This window comes from Trichomycterus rosablanca, chromosome 19 (assembly GCF_030014385.1).
Source record: "Trichomycterus rosablanca isolate fTriRos1 chromosome 19, fTriRos1.hap1, whole genome shotgun sequence".
NCBI classification, from domain to species: Eukaryota; Metazoa; Chordata; class Actinopteri; order Siluriformes; family Trichomycteridae; genus Trichomycterus; species Trichomycterus rosablanca.
Window position 1 is genome coordinate 21698258 of NC_086006.1, and position 21177 is coordinate 21719434.

Below are 21177 nucleotides of genomic sequence, written 5' to 3' on the forward strand. Positions count from 1 at the left end.
CTACTGGAAACCCCAATCTTAATACAGTATTATTTTCCACAGGTTGGATGAGATCTAGCTGTAGGTGTAAACATCTGTTTACTTTTTATATGTGAGTGCTGGTTTATGAATGGATATTTTTATTGGGCAAAATTAGTGGGAAAATTTCTATTAAAATAATAAGCAACAATAGCTAACATGGGTCTAAATGACATACAGTTGGGCAAACATTCAATCACTTTTCTTTTTGTTGTACTTCAGACGTCTACATTTGGCCATGCTTGGCTATATTTTATGGAAACGGGGTGGTCAAGGCCCTGTGGTGGATTGGTGCCCAGCCAAGGTTTGTTACTGCATTGCAGTCAGTGATTCTGGGGAAGCCAGATCCACTGTGACCCTGGCCGGGATAAAGATATGGCAAAACAGGATTTTAGGGAACAAGTATTAATTATACTGAAGGTAAAGACAATTGTTTGTCCATTTTATGCTGATTAAGTGGGTTAAAAATAAGAGAAAAGTAATGCAGCTATATGTGACATGGATTGAACATGTACACATACTTAGCACGTATGCTTACCCTGGTTGCCTTTTATGATCTTTATAGCCATAAATGATTTAGCTTCTGTATATCTTACTTATTTAATGAAGCAGTATAGCCCATCCTAAGCTTAATCTACCAAACATTGTTTTCTTACACTATGCGGCCAAAATGTGAACTTTTAACCTGGTGTCAAAAGGAACAAACGTTTTCTGTTTCAACTTGACACAAAGCTGGCTAAAATGCATTTCAACAGGTTTGATGTTAAGAAACCCAAGTGCCCTGCACAGAGCCATTTAAACACCATTGGGATGAATTGGAAAGTCAACTGTGAGCCAGGCCATCCAACTTAAATGCAAAATTATTATTATAATTGTTGTTGTTGTAATTACCTCTTCTACTACTAAGTTCAATTGTGTGAAACTACACACTTACCTATTTACTGTACTTACACCTAGTAACAATTTGTAGGAGGAGGAGGAGAAAGGAAACCCATGCATCATGCAACACTGCTCACTGACAATGACAGAAGATGTAGTTAATAACCAGTTTCCTAATACTGTGGTGTGACTCCCTCAATACCTACTGTGATTCTATGCCACCACTATATTATAACAACAACAATAAAAATAATAATAATTATAACAACAACAATTATAATAATAATAATAATAATTATTATTATAGACCTAGTAGTAATATTGTCCTTGCTAATTTATTCTCCTTCACTAGCCACTGAATCACTCTTTTCCAATTCAATAGTCATGACAACCTACGAATAAAATTTCTAATTAGAAAAATGCAGCAAAATAAAATCAAAATGCCTATTTAAGTTTCTACCATCCTGTTGCTATGGCTACAGCTGTCATATAGATTGCTTCTCTATATGAGCTTGGTTACTGTTTAACCTCCCCACCCACATTTGTCCAGATTAGGAGAATCAATAAGATAACAGAAGTACCGGCCTTACCCAGCATTAACAGCACCTTCCTCCGAAAAAAAGCAACACGTCGTGCCAAACTCTTGCATCTCAAACTTTTATTCTCTTGAAGAAAACGAAAAGACCAACAATCAGCTGTAGGGAGCACGAGGAACAGCATGGTCAATGTTAACGCTCAGGCCAGCACTAATATGGAGCTTCCGTATGGTGAGTACGCTCGCTCTCTGACTCTCTGTCCTCTGTGTTTCTTTGCTAGCAGCTTGGGGACGAAGCTGGTGGATTTGAGAAAAAGTCCAGGTGTTTCGCTGTTGGATTCATGTGCCAAAACTGATCCAGATGCCATTTTTCAGTTGGTGTGCTTGAGTTTTGAGAGGTTTCGTGTAAGCTTTTTTGTATTTGGTAGGTGTGGCGGACTCATGATGGCTGGTAAACAGGGCCTACATGTAGCCACAGGTGAATGATGCCAAGTAAACTTCCTCTTTTGTGCGAGGAAATGACTCCATGGAAAAAGAAAAAAGTAAACATGGTAGATCCCTAAAGAATGAGAATAATGTTTGAAAGTGAGTCAAACTTCAAATAGAATACACCATGCTGCTACGAAGCAGCGTCATGTTACCCAAAAATTAAGTATAGCACTATTTACCAAAATCTAATTCAATCCACAGCACACAGCATTTTCTTGTAATGAGAAATGCAGAGATTTTTTTATTTTATTATTGAAAGATTCACTTGTATTTACAGTCACTCTTATTTTTACAGGCAGTTGTTTTGACAGTCCATACATGTTTGTATAAAACACACATTTCTTGTAGATTGCTCACATATTTCAAAATTATAGCACTGTATCTGTAAATGTCATACTTTTAAGATTAATTTGACTTTTTAAACGGGACAGAACTAATTAACTATGTGTTACTAACATTTCAGAAGACCCAAAGAAGCACAAGTAGTCAAAATACACTATATGGCTAAAAGGATGTGGACACTCCACTTAATTATTGAGTTTATGTGTTTCAGCAACCTTTTGCTTACATAGAAATGAAATATATAAAACAAGGCTACCCACAGATCCCTATGGGAACCCTTTCCAGAAGAGTGGAGGCTGTTATAGCCGCAACTGGGAGGTCAACTCCATATTAATGCTCATGGTTTTGAAATAGGATGTCCAAAAAGCTTATAATCAGATGTCCACATACTTTTGATTATATAGTGTATATTTTACTGTATTATTGTTGTTTTATAAAGTAAGATAAAACTACAGGAGAGCAGCTTTGGTGAGACATTCTATGATTTGTCTCATCTTAAGATGTTTATTGAGTGTAATGTTTTTCTTGGTTTTGGGTATGGAATGGAATGATTTTATTTGTCATAAATTCATATAAAAATGTAGAGTACAATGAAATTCTTTCTTCGCATATCTCAGCTAGTTTGGAAGCTGGGTTAAGCAGACAGGGTTAATGGCCTTGCTCAAAGGCCCAGCAGTGACTGCATGGCAAAGCTGAGATTGGAACTCCAACGTTTTGATTCACAGCCAAAAGCTCTAACCACTAGGCTACCACTGTCCCTCCTTTTGTTTCCATCCCTCCATTTTTTCCCAATCTAATAGTGTCCAATTCCCTCCTGTTGGAAACATGCGTCTTTTTTCTCAATGAAGTCTCAGAGAGCGCTTCATCCCATTTGAGAGAGACACACTAAGCTCTCCAAATTATCCACTGCTAGTGCAGATGCCTCGACCACACAGCAAAGGCTGTAACTGTACTGTGACAACTTTTCCCTTATGTACAGGTACAGCCAAATGTGCCTGTGTGTGGGTTGATAGCACAGCATAAGATACAAACTCAGTGTTATAGCGCATTAGACTCCTGTGCCACCTGAGAGCCTGTAGTTTCATTTACTGATGTATAGTCATGTATTTTAAACATCTATTAATAGAATTCAACAACTACTCTTGGACTTTGATAATAAAAATGTTTTTAATAGGGTATTTCATTGTTTTATTTGTACATTGTAACATTAATATTGAGCTCTGTTATTTTCTCTAACACATGGTTTCACCTCTAGTTACCTTAATAACAGCACCAATTACTATAAGCTAAGGATTCCTTCAGTGTCTAGCTTTTGCAGTTTAGGGTCTATGGTCTACAGTTTAACCAGTTTGTGGGTTGATCTGTCAACATTTTACCTGCTGTTTCAACCAAGTAGTAATTTTAATGGAATTTAGTGTCTGTAATTTTGCTGGACAGTTAATTTGTTCATTAATCCATCATCCTCGTTAAACCAATGAAACTGATTAGGGCCTGTGCACCTTGCATTTGTCATCTTGTAATGTGGGAGTGTCAGTTCTAGGCTCTGCTTAGACCAAAGGTACAAAAACAATATCTGCAGAATTGCTCAAAAGACTTGATTTAAGATAGATAATCAAAAGGACTAAATAATTTGTGGGTGATATACCTCAGGACATACATGACCCACATTTGACTGAAAGCTTGAACTAAACCTGGATGAAATACTTTGTTAAGTTTTTGGTAGACATCATCTGCATCACGAATCTGAGTTTGGCAGATGCCAGGAGAATAGTAAATGTGATGGATAGTAGCTTTGTGATGGTCCAGTCCAATTATTTTATAATAATGATAACATAGGCTTTTAAGTTGTACAACAAACATAGTACTCCCCTCTTCCCTTTCAATTATGTTATGATTATTACATGACTGATTATAGACATTAGCTATAATCAGCTATAAGCTCATATGTATAGTTAAAGGCAGCTAGTACCATCTATCAAGACACGTTCATCTATCTGGGGAATAGCTTGATTTTAGTGTTATGGAGAAAGTACATGCTAGCCGTAACACTTATATATTGGTGGCTGTTTTGATATAGGAGAGACTGGATGCAAATTGTCAGTCACTAACTGCTCTATGAGTAGGAGGATGGCACATAGGTCAGTTGATGTGCCCAAAAACATCACATGGGATGCAATTTGTAGAAAGACGATAGCTGGCCTCCCAGGAAAATACATGTACATAAAGTACATGTTAGCCCTTCATGACTTGAGGCGGTCACATCCTTGGGTGCAAATTGGCTATATTGGTTAGAAAAATTGAAGACAAAACAAAAAATATAAGAAAATAAAAAATAAAAATATGAAGGGGTCCCTTTCAACAACCATAAATTCATTAATGGAAAAGGCATTTTTTTACTCTTGCATATTGTAATTATCTGACACAAAGCAATCTTTACAGTCAACACTGGACCATAAGCAGAATGCCAATGTTTATTAGCCAGAATTAGCCCAAAATTAGCCCCAAAAACACTTTTTATAGGGGTCTTGTTGCATGTACCAGCTCTGACTAATTGCCCAGCCGTTACAACCTGGACAAATACCAGCCCTGCAAACCTAGCAGACTTACTGGGCTAAAGTAAACACGAGAGGAGCAATAGAACAGGTCTAAAGCGAGAAGCTTTGTTTACCCTGAAACAGTTAAATGACTTAAAAATGGAGGTTCAGAAGTTGAGACTGAAATGACTGTTGGGTCAGCAAGCAGAATCAACAATCCTGAGAAATGAGCAATGCTTTTATTTATTTATTTTATTTCTATAATACATTACCTGCTAAATGAGATGAAATTCATTGAAAAGTTCATTTGAAACTTATTATTTTATTAATACAAAAATTATTTAAATAAATACTAAAAATGGTCATGGCAAAAAAATTCAATATGAAAGAATCAATGTTAGATTCTTATTTTACAGTAGTTGCCAATCCGGTCAAAGCACATTTACATTTATCTTACTCAACTTTCAGAAGTGCTAAATAAACCCTAACATACACCAGTTTGGCTGCACCCCTAACTAAACTGTCTGTTAGGAACCACTACTGTAAATTATTTTTTACTAAAAATGACTATAAAGGTGCTTTTCAGAAATTAGTGTTAGCTACTTTGCCATATTTATCCATATGAAGCTAGTCGTGTAGCTTTTAAAATAATCATATGTATGTATGTACATAACACTTAGGTGTACCTAATAAAATGCTGAGTAAGTGTATATTTATCTCCTTAATTGGTACCTGGATTTAAATACTTCTGACAGCTATCACAGACAGTGTTTTCTTGTTTAAGTCAAAAAGTCTCATCGGATCACAACACTTTTATGTTCTTTATGTAAACACTACCCTTCCTGTTGTGCTTCTACTGTATGTCTCTGTGAGATATTAAGCAGTGTTCCATTACACATTTTACACCATCAACTCCATAATGAAGCAACTGTATGTATCACAGCGTGCAGGTTATTGCTGCTAAATCAGCGCAGTTGATTTGGTTTACAAGCTGCCTGAGTAATGGGAATAATATTATAGCAATTAAGCTGAGATGAAATACAATTTTTGTTACCTTAATAGGTGCAGGGGCTTTAACTTACCTCATCATGGAAATATATTAGCACAGTGCTAATTCAACCAGCCACACACACACACTATGTGATCATAGCTGAGTTGTTTTGGTATGTTAAAAGGTTGATTATGTCAAAGCAACAAGACCAAAACATCTGAAACTATCAAAAAATGCATGTTATATGAGGTGCTCAGCTGACATCACATAACATGCAGCTTAATAGCAGTTGGAGGAGCTCCTGTCTGTTCGCATGGGTTTCCTCCGGGTGCTCCGGTTTTTTTACCACAAGTCCAAATACATGCAATCAGGTCAAACAGAGTTACTGAAATTTGCCCTAAGTGTGAGTGTGTATGTGTGTGTGTGTGTCATGTGATAGACTGGCGACCTGTCCGGTGTGTTTCCTGTCTCTTGTCCAGTGAATCAGACCCACCACAAGCCTAATTAGGATAAAAAAGATGATAGACAGTGAATGAATCACAGCAGCTTTTAATTTATTGCAGACCTATCTTTTGGCTGATTCAGGATTATCCAATTGGTTTGTTCTATTTTAAAAACAAATGGTAATAAAAAAGAGTGACGTGCAAAACTAATTTACATTTCAGAAAACAAAATTACAAAAAAACAAAAACAAATTTACAACGAAAGCAAAAACAAATTTACAAGTGTTTGGGTACCCAGTGTTTGTAAATTTGTTTTGGCATATGTAAAAGTGTTTCAGCACTTGTAAATTTGTTTTCGGCATATGTAATTTTGTTTTCTAAAATGTAAATTTGTTTTGCACTTCTCGGCCGCACATTTCTGACGGAAAAGGTAGGTACAATAAACCGGAAGTGCGTGTTGCTTACCTGCTGTCAATCAAACTGTTTGTCAGCGGTAAAGTGAACGGAGTTTGTGATGGTGACGATAAACAAGGTTTTGTCTAGTTTGTGGAAATCATTTTATCCAGTTGATCCGCTATTGTTTTTCTTGTGGAAAGTTATTAGATTGTTTGTGCAGACGGTTAGACGTGGCGTGTGCATCTCTATCTACTGTCCGCTCTTCTAAACATCTAAGGACATCTAACATCACAAGAACAACAAAAGCGAAATAATGAAAATAATGAACACAAAATGGACAAAACATTGTTTATTAGGGACGGAACATTTGATACAGTGTATCGGAGCTTATATTAAAGCAGCATGTGTGGGACTGATGAAGCTTTGGTGCTGTGTTTTATCTCACTCACTATATAAGAGACAATCAAACCAGGGTTACCCACCGTCCTGTAACATACACAATCCTTCTTTATTTGGAGACTAAACGCCGCGTTCAGTATTGAACTGATACTGGACGCTTTGTTCCGTATTTTTATCAATGGGAGACTGTGGGAATTATATTAAGTAGTATTCACTTTTATTCTTAGTAACGGTGTGTGTGCGCTGGTTATAGCAGCATAACCTGTTTAATACACCTCTGTATGAGTAGCGCAGTGGGCAGAGTGCGTTGTTTTGCCTAAAATATGGTTCTGACTTATTATTATAAAGAATAAAAATAATAAATGTTAAACACCATAAATAAAACCTTTGTTCTCATGACTGTGTAAGGTGCCCCCCCCCCTCTTATATAGTGAGTGAGATAAAACACAGCGCCAAAGCTTCATCAGTCCCGCACATTCTGCTGCTTTAATATAAGCTCCGATACACTCCGAGTCCAGTGTTACAAAAGTGAAACACGCTTTAAAGCCTCGGTATCAAATGTTCCGTCCCTAATAAACAATGTTTTGTCCATTTTGTGTTAATTATTTTCATTATTTCGCTTTTGTTGTTCTTGTGATGTTAGATGTCCTTAGATGTTTAGAAGAGCGGACGGTAGATAGAGATGCACACGCCACGTCTAAACATCTGCACAATCTAATAACTTTCCACAAGAAAAACAATAGCGGATCAACTGGATAAAATGATTTCCACAAACTAGACAAAACCTTGTTTATCGTCACCATCACAAACTCCGTTCACTTTACCGCTGACAAACAGTTTGATTGACAGCAGGTAAGCAACACGCACTTCCGGTTTATTGTACCTACCTTTTCCGTCAGAAATGTGCGGCCGAGAAGTGCAAAACAAATTTACATTTTAGAAAACAAAATTACATATGCCAAAACAAATTTACAAGTGCTGAAACACTTTTACATATGCCAAAACAAATTTACAAACACTGGGTACCCAAACACTTGTAAATTTGTTTTTGCTTTCGTTGTAAATTTGTTTTTGTTTTTTTGTAATTTTGTTTTCTGAAATGTAAATTAGTTTTGCACTTCTCGGCCACCGTACCTATGGGATCTTTTCAGCTATAACAAAAGCCAACGTTCTGAGAATGCTTCTCACAAGACTTCAAAGTAAGTCTGTGGGAATTTGTGCCATTTCAGTCGAAAGAAAGTCTCAAGAAGACTTCAATTGATGTTTGAGTTCATTCTATAGCTGTTCAGTGGAGTGTCCACATACTTTTACTGTAGGATATTTGGCCATATAGTGTAGGTATATAGTATTTCCATATACGTTGTTACTTGTACTCTGGTGAATTGAAAATTTGTAAAAGTGAATATACATTACACAGTTGACATTAGCAGGCAATGAACTCAAGTCTCCTATGAAATCTCATTGTGACAGGCATTAAAAGATTATGATTGCTGCCAGTCACACACACAAACACATGCACAAACACACGCCATTCCAACAGAGAGGCCCGAATGGGCAGTCGGCTTTGTAGGAAAGGCTGAGAAGCCTGAGGTCGCTGGCCCTATGTTAGCAGATTGGAACCCAGGATGTATGGAGAACATGTCATGATGGTTAATCCAGGTACTGGACTGCTGGAATACACTTACATTTACACACTGTGTACTGAGCTATGCCAAAACTACTAGTTTATTTATAGGCTGTTTTGATGTGTCTACATATTCAACATGTTTGTGTAAGATTTTACAGTAGATATTTAATTAAGATTGACTTGATAGATGGATAGATAGATAGATGGATGGATGAATGGATGAGGGATGGATGATGGATGGTTAAATGGAGTAGATGGAAGTATCTCTATTAGAACATTTACATAAGCAGATATAACAGATTTGTTGCATTTACATGCAAGCAGTTATTACACTAAATAGTATGAGATTTAATGCAAGATTAGCATAAATAAGCATAATTAAATTATTTGTTTGTCTCATAAAACAAGAAAATAAATAAATTCTCAGAAATCTTGATTTATACTTACTGGGATTCTAAGAAAACAGAGTTATAATCTCAAGACTTTAAAAGAAACTTGTAATGACATAAAACAAGGTGCACAATTCCATTACTGAAGTCCAGCACAGTTAGGTATTGTTTCTGTTTGGACACACACGTATTAAAGGTCGAGTAGTTACCAGGTTTAAGTAGATGTAATGGAGCAGTAAAATCACCAAACTGTGCTGAACATTGATGACTGGAGTTGTGCGCCGATGATATAGAAAAAGACCACATGATGGAGCTACTCTACACAGATTACGCATAAGAGACATGGGGTTGTACATCTTGTCTGTCCTGTATGGAGGTTTAATTGCAGCCACTGTTTTTCTTAATGTGTGTGTCTCCTATTTGGCTCCTCTGGAACTGTTTGTTGCTTCAAGTTGCTTGTAATTCTGTTTTTTTGGAATATATAGTGCATGTCCTGTGTATATATGTGTAATAACAATTTGTATTTCTCATTTACCTTTAAACTGTAATAAATGCATGACATGTACACTCCATACAGTATGGTAAATTGTAAGCAGATTCCTGAACAGAAACTTAACAAATCCCATAACAAAGCCAAGCTAATACATAGTTGCCCCCTCCTTTGGCATTTTTAAGAACTAGTGCCCATTCGGCCAAATGAGAAATTGTAAGGTCAGGCACTAATTACATACATTAGATTCATTCCAATGTTGTTTAATAGGGTTAGGTTTAGCGCACTGCGCTGGCTCTGGTATTTATTTAAAACACCTGTTAGTAATAAATAAAGTCTACCAACTTGTTTGTTGGAAACATCAGTAAAACTTAAAAAAGTTAGACCAACAGGGAACTGCTAAAGTTGAATATGTGACTAGCATTTAATAGCAAGTTTTAATGCACACACTACGGCACACTGAGTTTAGTTATTTTAACTGGGGTTTTAGTGGTTTAATATTGCTTACAAGTATAAGTAATCATTTACATAAAATAAATTATGTTAACAATTTGTGGCAAAAGTTTGCAGGAAGACCCTTTCCTGAAAAAGAGGAGAATTTTCAAGAGAGTGGAGGTTGTAGTATCTGCTGTAGTATATGTAAACAATTTAACATTCATGTGAATGGTTTTGGAATGGGATGTCCAACAATCTAATGGTCAGGTGTCCACATACTTTTGGCCATATAGCATAGTTCCTGACAAAAATGGGATTATTTCAGTGATGACTAAAAGAGTGATAAGTGTCCACTCAGTATCCCTGAGCCAGCAAATTGAATTTGGCCACCTGAATTCTCAGCAAAACAATGGTTAATCATTGAAAGAAGCTTATCAGAGACCATGATTGATTTACGAAGAGTATTGCACCAAATGTGTATTGATGCAATTGTTTACTCATTGGTTCTTCATGGAGCGTTTGGGGTTTTTATAGTTTAATCACAAAAAGAGCAGATTTCAGCAGATTTGTTTCAATTTCAGTTGCACAAAATGTACCTGTGTTATTAATATTTAACAGCAAGCGTTCGTCTTTGGGGTTATGTGCTATAAATCTTAGTTATTATATTATATGGTAACTTATAACACAGTAGCCAATCTTAATCACTCATAAGCTCATGAAAATAAATCTGTGCTGAAAAAGAATGAGAAAAGAGGATCCTGACATGGTTACCCCACCCCCATCCCACAAATGTCTATATTACCCAGTAATGTTGAGCTTTAAACAGAAATACTTTATGGAGACTGTGCAATATTAGGCTGTAGAGGTTTATCATTACTCAGACTCCAAATAGTAAGACGGGAACAGACTTTGGGAGCTACAGAGATTACTGTTAATCGTTATGAAAGACTTTGCTTCTGTCTTGGGAGCTTCATAGGGAATCAACACTGCAAAATGTTTTTTTCTGCTCATATAGCTGAAAAAAGATAAATCTCTATTTCTTGCCTTTGCTGCGTTAGCTCTATGAATATGTTTTACTATCAGTTTAGGGAATGGACTAAATAACTGAAAGCATATTTTAATTTTCATTTAGTTATACTTAACATCAGACAAAACAATGGCAAAACTCTCGAACTAAATGTACTTATACCAAATCTAAATAAAGGTACAAAGAATAAATATAAATTAAATATATATAGAAAATATATAGAGTCAGTAAAAAGTAAAAAACATTTCATTTAAGAAGAAGCTCTTTGTTAGTGAAAAACATGAAATCTAAATGTTGTAGACAATTTCCCCAAATTGCCAGAAGTAGAATTTAGAGACTCTAAATTTGCTTTAAAAAATGTACATTAAATCTGCAGACTTTTAACAGTCACTTTAATTATCATATATATGTATTGTATCTGTGCTTCTGGAGAATTAATTTAATGCTGTTTAGGATAAATTTGATATAAACTTAATTGAGCTCCAAATCACTTGGAGGTACAGTCGTGAGACCCACAACTTTACCATAATATCAGTGTGTAGATGTTCCCACTTTTAATCTAACATAACTGTCAATGAAGGAGTTGCCAAAGGAATGTGTGGCATAAGATTAAAGCTCCCAAATACAAGGATTATAAATACTTTTATCTTTTTGTGCATAATCTATTTAAAAAATAATTTTATTTTCTTAAAATTACATGGAAAATCATATGAATTTAATAATACATCAGAGACCATTTTTCATGTCGAAATTCATAGACAGCTACAAATGAAGTGAAAAGTTTACATGCACTTATAAGGAACCCACGTCATGGCAAGCTTGGCTTCTATGTCTAAAATATAAAAAAGGTCTATTTTGGGTCTTCTAAAATTAAGATGGGTCAAAAATATACATACATACTATAATGTTTTATGAGGCTAATTTTCTTCACGGCAGCCTTTAACAGCAAATGGCAATATAAAGCTTGTTTGACTCTGTACAGAGTCATCAGTGTTTAAGCATCTTCTAATTAATGTCCAAACTATTTTGTTGAATCTTGGATTATACCTGCGTATCCAGTAAAATTTCCTTTTAACATAAGGCAGCTGGGCTCCATTAGGATGCAACCGTTTACTAAACTGGCCTAGTTTGCTAGGATGCAAGAAGGGCCTGGGTCTGATTCCCCGGCCAAGTGGCCAGGGTCTTTTCGGTTTGTGTGGGTCTCTAGTCCAAAGACATGCAGTTATGCCAACTGGAGCTACTAAAAATTGCCCCTAGTGTAAGTCTGTGTGTGTGTGTCTGCATGTGTGTGTCTGCCCTGGATTTGCAACCTGTCCAGGGTGTTTCCTGCCTTTCGCCCAATAACCAGACCCACCGTGACCCTAACCCGGATGAAGCAATGGTAAAACTTTGAACACTGAATGAATGCATTTGTTGTATAGATAGTTTGAACCAGCTGACATTAGAAAACCCAGAATAAATTTATGGAAGAACCCAAATCTGTATAAGTATGTGTTCCAATTATTTAGTCAAAGACAAAGTACAGTTGCAGAAATCACTGACTTAAATTCAATGACATATATGCCCCTTTCATTTACATTTACATTTTTGGCATTTAGCAGACGCTTTTATCCAAAGCGACTTGCAGTACAGTGACAGTATATTGTCAAAGTAATTGAGGGTTAAGGGCCTTGCCTAAGAACCCAACAGTGGCAACCTGGCAGTGGTGAGGCTTGAACCAGTGACCTTTCAATTACTAGTCCAGTACCTTAACCGCTAGGCTACAACTAGTTCTGTCCCCTTCAAGTACTGTATTCGTATACTTTTGACTTCTATTATAACCATAACTTTTATGAAAAAATTTTCTGTCCCAAATAGTCTGCTAAAAATCTATTAATCTGACTTTCTACACAAATAAATGTATTTTTCCCCAATTATGCCGGAAAAGAAAATTCACACCCCTTGGAATTAAAAAAAATATATTTATTAAGGGCTAGAAGTATTTATGCCCCTTGTAATAGTAAGTGTCACTTAGTTTTTTTTTTAAAACAAACAAGAAATATCTGTTTAAGAAATGTGTTAATCAGCTGTTTTGAATTGTGACAACAGAAAAGAGCCAATATGTTTGAAGAGCAAACAAACCAACATGAAGTTGCATCTATATGAAATATGAACATGATTTAGATCCTTTAGCGACTTAAATGCTAAAAAAGAGATTTGATCGTTTAACATGCTTTACAAATGCTTTCTCTGTAGGACTAATTTGGCTGAACAGGTTTTCTTTGCACAGAGAATTCTGAAATATAGAAGTAATGGGATTAGATATTAAAAGCATGTCTTTTCGCCTGATCAGCAGTACCTTTACAGTATTCTGACCTTAATTTCTTCTGGTTTAGCATTTTATTTTCCTCACTGATTTCAACACACAAGGCCTCAAAATCAGCACCACTTTGAACATCTGATTATTTGATTTAATAAACAGGAGGGGCAAGGACCCTGCTTCTCAGTGCTCATATATGCTATAGCATACACAAATATATACAAAATAACCAAATCCATGTTCTGCTTTTAGTAAATGTCTAATAATGACAAAATAGTTTAAACAGTAATCTCAAAGCAGTGTATCCCCTGACAGTATGTTCAAAGGGGACTTGCATAAGCTTTGTGGTTTGAAGATAGCAATCTGTTGACACGGTCCTTCACCATGTCACTAAACTTACGTACCTGTGCCATCTACCCCAGTGAGTCCATGCAGGTACTTACTGGCTTTAGATGTGCTGGAACATGCATATTACCACTCTCAATCTCGCCATTCTTATCAATGTGGCCAATCGTCTTTAACCTTTCTAAGATTTTACATACCATTTTGTCAAAGCCATCATGATAAATAACAGATGCCAATATATTCCCAAAGTGATCCACAACTATTCCATGTGCCGATTATTCCATGTAGGCCAAGTAGCCAGTCATTTATCTGGTGACAATGTTGTTATGTCCCGTTCAGTGCAAATGAAAAAGACTCATTCATGAGAAGGTAAAAATAGGCAGTGGTTACAAATGGAGTTTGGTCAGTGGTCGGAGATCTCTTATTGTGAAGATAGACAGGACTTTGTTCACAAACTGGAGTTTGAAGTTTCAAAGGGAGAAAAAGGCAGCGTTACATCAGTTCAGAACAGTCCTTTGACTTTTAGCCCCGGGCGGCATAGGTGACTGATTATAGGATGCGGACATGACATGGCAATATCAGACACATATCAGACTCAGGAGACTATTTAAGAGGGACAGTGAATTCTCTGTGTGTCCTTCAGACAGTTTCAAAGTACATCTGCTGCTGCTTGTAAACTGCTTCAGATTTGATGGGACAATGAATATGATCCAATTTGTTCAGCCATGGTGTATCGTAAACATAGGTGGACTGTGTGTGTTGATTAAAGGTTTTTTACCATCATTCATATAAAATAAGTGTTTTTTCACACAGTGATTTTTTGCTGTTAAATACACTGAAATCTGATGTGGTTTTCTGCTGTTGTAAATCATCCGTCTTAATGTTCAATGTGTTTTTCTGCTCATAATGAAAGTAAAGAGTGAAGTTACTGTAGCTCTCCTGTGAACAATCTAAGCCAATCTCTTCTGGTCTCTCTCATCAAGGCAATTTCACCAGCAGAACTGCTGCTCACTTGATGTTTTTGCACCATTTAATGTTAACTTTAGTAATTTTTTGCATGAAATTCAGTAGAGCATCAGTTTTACTCACTGACTTACTCAAACCAGCATGTCTGGCAGGAAGAATCATTTTTTCGGTCACTCACCTTACATTATGGCTTTGATGTTTGGTGTGAGCATTAAATGAAGCTCTTTATTGATGTCTGTATGGGTTTTTTTTGCATCGTAATATGTTATTAATTGTAATATAATAATAATTCAGGCAGGAGTTTAAAGCTTTCATTTGGTATGCTCCCATTTTTTTAATGGGTATCCAGGCTTTTCACAGATCTGAGACAGATCTGAGTGATGTGATCACTGAAGAATGAGGTGAAGGGTAAATCAAATAGCCACATTCATTTGATTCTTAAGACCTTCTGACAGTAAGCAACATTTCATTCATTGATTAATTGCTCCATGAGTAAGTGGATAATCCACTTGATATTTGGGTGCATGTGTGGTAGATAGACTGTTACTAAAATCCTTCAGTCATTAACAGTTTTATCCACAATGTATTTTTATATAAAATATAAATGATAATTTTCCAAATCCAAAATGCTGTAAAATATTTAAGCTTAGTTTTGTTTGTCTGGATTGTTTAGGAAAGCAGCTTTATCTACCTGCCTTACTACAAATCAGTTCAACCATGCACATACTGTACTTCATTACTTTTTCTCCTGTAGTGGAAATAACAAGGCAATGGCATTTTTACAGTACTGAGTAAGATCACTCAGTATAATTTAAGCTACCTAAAACAATTTGGTATGGTTTCATTTAATTGATAATTAATACATGTATACTGTACATTATGTCAACAGACTTTTATTGTGGTGTTTGAATCATTACTTTAAGAAGAGAAACTAAAATGAGTAATACCTGAGTCAATCTCACTGCCTGTACATTAAAAATGCCAACAATCGCTCCACTGCATTTTGCAAAATGATTGAAAATGTTGTTGGTTGAACTAAGTACTTAACATGTGGGTAAAAACTGTGACTTAATTTATGTGGCAATTGAAGAATTAATGTTTTAGGATACAGTATGTCTTTAACAGTTAACAATTTGGTTGTTGGTTTTAATGCATTAAACAAAATGACAAAACAAATGACAAATATCCAAAATTTTAACAAAATCAACATCTGCCTTTTGTCCCACAGTTATAACCATAACCATTCTGACTTAAGTTTAATAGCTGATGCTTTCATACGTCAGGTACACAGCTAATGATTTCAAGTAGTTATCTAGACCCGCCTGGTTAGAACAACTTGACTTTGCATGTAAGGGTGAAAGCCATAACCCTGTGGATTAAATTTTATAGAGCTGTTCAGGGCCACATAGAAGATATCACAGAAACGCAAAAGATCTGAGATGATAAAAACTGTAATTATAAGCCAGATAAGATTACACAGTGTGAGTCACTGATTTTCTGTGTTACATTTTCACCTCTGGTTAATTGTTGATGGGGTTAGTACAAATATCTTCAGCAAATATAATGATCTAGAGAGGAGTTTACAGAACCTTTTAAAATGTACAGTTTAAGTGAAAAATTGACTTACACTTGCAAGGCACATATTTGGGAGGGCAGTCCTGGGGTTTTAATGATTTTTGCATCTGTTATTTTACTTTGACTGAACAATTAGTACATTTATTTTTTTAATAAAGTAATTCCAGTGTTCAGAGTTTTTTTTTCTGAAAAGAAGGCGCAATTTGCTGTTTAAAACAGATATACACTGTTCACAATGTTTGGCTTTACTGTGTGTTGCATAGCTTTTGACCTACATGAACTACTCTTGATAACCCTTAACAAGCTTCTGTTTCATATCTGGATTGATCTTTGAACACTCTACTTATAATTGGAAAAGTTTGTTCAGATGTGTTGGTTTGCTCGTACAGATTTTCTGCACCATAACAGTCCCACTACCTTGCCTGACAGTACATATAATGTTGGTGGGTTTGAATCCCTCACCTTTTTTGCCTCTTTGGTCTCCTCCATCGGACATAGCCAAGTATGTCTGTGTAGACGCCTGGCAGGTCAATAGCACCACTGAGATTCAAACCCAGTACTCAGGGTGGTGGGTTAGCATAATAGACTGCTGTGCCAATCGAATGCCCCTCACCTTTTCGTCTTCAAAATTACTGTTGGTAATAGTGGCTGAATAACTCAATCCTTATTCTTTTTACCCCAACACTCTCCTCCAAAAGATGTTTTTGTCCATGTGATCCTTAATTTGCTGGTTTGGGGACCTTTTCTAGGCAGCCTCTAAGACCAGGACCGTTTTTGTGGTTCTTAGATTACGTTTGATTATCTGATCCATTTTTTTCCTAGCATCTGATCCAGTTTTTTGTATTTATGAAGAATATGTTGTAGAGATGCTCTTGTTGGACAGGAAAAAGTATATTTCAGTATGTATTTAGTTACAGACATAAACAGTTTCCAAAACCACTGAAATCCCAAGACTGCAATGACATACATTATATGGCCAAAATTTAACACCAATATAAACACCGATCCTGTCTGTGTCTATATTAAAAGTGGTCTAGTAAGTTTAGGTGTTTTCCAGGCTTTCCCAAACAATGCATTAAATTTTGTCTATCTGGGAATCTGTAGGGCCATATAAACCAGGGTGTTTATGCTATCTTAAAATGCAATATGATGTTTTTAAAGAGAACTAGAAAAGAGCTTTATCAGCCATGACTCCAGTCAAACACTTTCTGTAATTTTACATTTATCTTTTATGAAAGTTAAGGTATCTGATGGTGTCAAGTGAGAACTTTTAATAGGCAGGACTTTTAATGAGCACTGATGTTTTTTGGGTTTCATGAACCTTTTTTTTTTAGAACCTTTTTATATTATAAGTAATGAACCATGATCTTGACCAAGGCTAGAACCTGTTGCAATTCTTTAGATGTTTTTCTGGTATATTTTGACGTTCTGGGTGAGTTGTTGCTAAGCCTTTGGATAAATGTTAGCAGGCTGGTCACATCTAAAAAGATTTTTTATGTATTTCAAGATGGCATATGGAAATGTATAGGTAACTGGTGGCTTTCCCATGTAGACACATAATTGATGTTATACTGTGAATTTAGTTGGTTTACTCAGAAGCCATATCACTTCTTTACCTTCTGCATTAAAATGTGGGGGGTAGAGGAGTTTCATGAGTGTGCCTTTACTGCCCTTGTGACTCTGATCTGGAGAACATTGACCCTTTGCTTTGTACTATCACTTTCCCTTCTTCAAATATATCCTCTGCTGTGTTTGCTTTGGCCTTTATACCTGTGCACTTGCTATGCTTATTTACGTAAATGCTAAACCAATGCTCTCTAAAAGAAGAGAAAATGCAAGTCAGTATGTTAATAAGAATGGTAAAATCATTATAAGTCATAAAGAGAAACTGATTCAAAGATAACTATTGTGGCATCAGAATGTTCTTCGTAGAATGTTTTTCTAAAGCACAACCAATATTATATCATTCATAATTAAGTATCACTGTTAGTACTTCTTTAAGATTACATGTACTGATTTAATGGAACTTGGGCCTGGGTTGTGTCTTAGAGATGTTTGTAGCGTTAAAGTAGTGATTGTTCACCTAGATTAGCTATAATACCAGTAATTAGACCAGCAGGATTAAAGAAAGACTATTGGATAATTTAGGTCACCAAGAAAATTTAGACCAGTGGTAGTATGAAGACCAGTTTCTAAGCTAGGCCAGTACTCACAACACTCATACCATTTAGACCACAAGTAGTTAAACCACAAAGATTGCATACTCCATAAATTAAACTAAGTCCCCTATGAGCAGTAGTTAAATCAGTAGTTATAACATTAGTAGGACCAGTAAAGCCAAATTATTGGTACAATTGAGCCTCTAATTATTAGCTATGTATTATTCAGCATTAGTGGCATGTTGGCATGAACGGTAGTGTTGCTGCACAGACCAAGTGTCCTGAGTTTCATCCTTGGCTTTAGTCACTCTCTGGTTGGAGTTCATCATACTCTCTGTGCATTTCCTTTTTCGTTTTCCTCTGACTGGTGCCCTGTGTAGGGTGTTGTCCTACCTTGCATCCAGAGTAGTGCTCTAGGATGGGCTCCAGATTTTGACCAGGATAAAGCAGTTACAGAAAGTTGAATGAAATACATTAAGCATTATACATTCTTTATAGTTGGATTAAACTGTTGGATCATGTGCATGTGGGTTTCTGTAAAACAATTAGTTATTTTACATGAAAGGTTAAAATGTGTTGCTTTCAAGAGTCAGTGCTGTTGTTTATTGTGTAGGAATTAGCAAAGACTTAACAAACATAAAATTGAGCATTTGGCAGTTTTGCTGGCTGGCAGTACTTTACTATTTGGCATAATTGCTGTCTAGTGGTTTACATACATTTACTAGTGGCATTTTTGTCATGGCAGTTTCTATAAAACAGTGTGGCATGGCAGTGATTTTTTTGCAGGTTCTTTTTTTCTTTCACTACATGATTAAAACAGTTAATTGTATAAAATATATATACACACTACAATGCAATACAATATTAACCTGAGTTCTATAATGTAATTTAACTTTGGGACATGGTCTTCTAAATCTTTATTTATTATTAAAATTGACAGTCACTGGTGAATTCTCTGTGCCCAAATAAACTCTTCACCCATTAAAAAGTACATTAAACATGGTCTCTTGCCAAGGCTGAGAAGAAAACACAAACTATTATGTTGTGCTGAGAAGTTCTTGGTTGTGATAGTTATAGACATAATCCATGAGCCACCAGAAACAGGTATGCTTAGAATTAGAAGCTGCTGGGACATGAAACTGCTTTATAGAGGCAACAGCTGTGCTGGAATAGTAAAGTTGAAGGTATAAAATTAGTTTTATAGAATTGTTTTTACACCAGTTCGCAATAAATGAAATCAATAATTAGATGTTATGTCCATATATATTTTTAATAGAACTGTATGGTTAAAAAGACATTTATGAAAAACAGAGTACAATATACGTGTACATCCTGCAAAGATCACACAAATACCACAATGTGTAATGCTTCATTAAAATTAATCATAGTAAAAACAGAAATCTGTAGATCATTCTCTGCTGGAAATGTTACTGCTGCTAATAGAGCTTTAACAGGTTATTAAAGACAAAGGTTACAAAGGTTCACATACATTTGTCAGCCTAGACTGTGAATGATTACTCAATGCATTCAAGTAATGAAAATGCAGTCACGAAATGTTTAGCAGAATGTTTGTCTATAATTATGACTCATGGTTGAAGATTTACAATCACTCAAGGGATAAATAGTGTACCCTAATTGAATTCTAAATTTTTATTTATCAGGGTCTGTAGAACTAAATGTGCGATTCTCAACAACTTCTATAAACAAATAAACTTTCCCAAAAAGTACACCCAATTCTGAAATCAAGATAACAAAACAAGTACATAATTTTGCAAATGCAACTTTTCCATTGTGTGCTGCCATGTTCTTTTTGAAGAGACTTTTCCCTACCCACTCTTCCATGAAAGCCATACTTGTTCAGTCTTTTTCTGTCTGTATGTCATATGTTGACCTGCTTTTGGGTTTCTCTTTATACTTATGAGCAATCAGTGCTGTCTAGAGATTACATACACTGATCCTGGACTGAATTTGATGGGATGCCCAGTCCTGAAAAAAAAACTGCCTTGAAGGTTCTCAGTTTGTTAACAGTTCTTGTCACTGTGGATGATATTGTCACCCACTGCTCTTCATTATTCCACTATCTCTCATGCAGGCGTCTTGATCATATATGCAAGTGGAAAGTTAATGAAACCACAAATCGTCCATAGACAGACATGTGAAAGGTAGCTAACAGAGAAGCCAATAGTCACTTAAAAGAGCTGCAAGTTACCAATCACCTGACCTAAATCCCATTAGAAATTTATGGAGGATTTTAAAATGGTAATTCCATCAAAGGAATCCTTGTAAACTTGAGGAATTTAATGCCATTTGCCAAGAGGTTCAAGCCAAAAGAAAATCACAATGCTGCAAAAAGGAAATTATTTTTTTACCATCTAAGTCTTAATACTATGCACTTTCATAAATGGTTTGTGCTGTCAAAACACTTTATTTTTATGTCAATTATATTCTTGTATATGACTGTATAACACCAGTGTAATTCCCAAGGTTTTAGACCTATTTTGTTTTTTTTATTTTAAAACTGGAATATTCAGCTAGAGTAACATGACAGGGACGAGATGTACCTAGAGAGAGAGAGAGAGAGAGAGTGAGAGAGAGACCTTGTTTGTCCATGTATAAACAACAAATCTGATTTAGCCCTGAAGCTGCTAGGCAATGATTAAGCAAAGGACAACCCCACTCCAGACCTAGGAGGTGAGGTCTGACCTGTCAATCAAAGTCAACCTCATCTTCGCTCCAGAGGACATGACCCATGTCACTTAGAGGTGTCTACCTTTCTAAAGGGGGCGGAGCTTGTTCTTAAAGAAGGGGGGTCCAAACTCCACTGAAGAGCACAAGTCTG

The 21177-nt window shown here is 35.9% G+C and overlaps 1 long non-coding RNA gene across 1 annotated transcript; it reads right to left on the minus strand.

The window, feature by feature from the left end:
• Positions 1-1540: 1540 nt before the first annotated feature.
• LOC134333343 (uncharacterized) lies at positions 1541-14100 on the minus strand. The gene is made up of 2 exons (XR_010015374.1): positions 13836-14100; positions 1541-1991 (listed from the first exon to the last, which is right to left on the minus strand). It is a non-coding gene; the product is annotated as an uncharacterized LOC134333343 (long non-coding RNA).
• Between the last annotated feature and the right edge of the window lie 7077 nt (positions 14101-21177).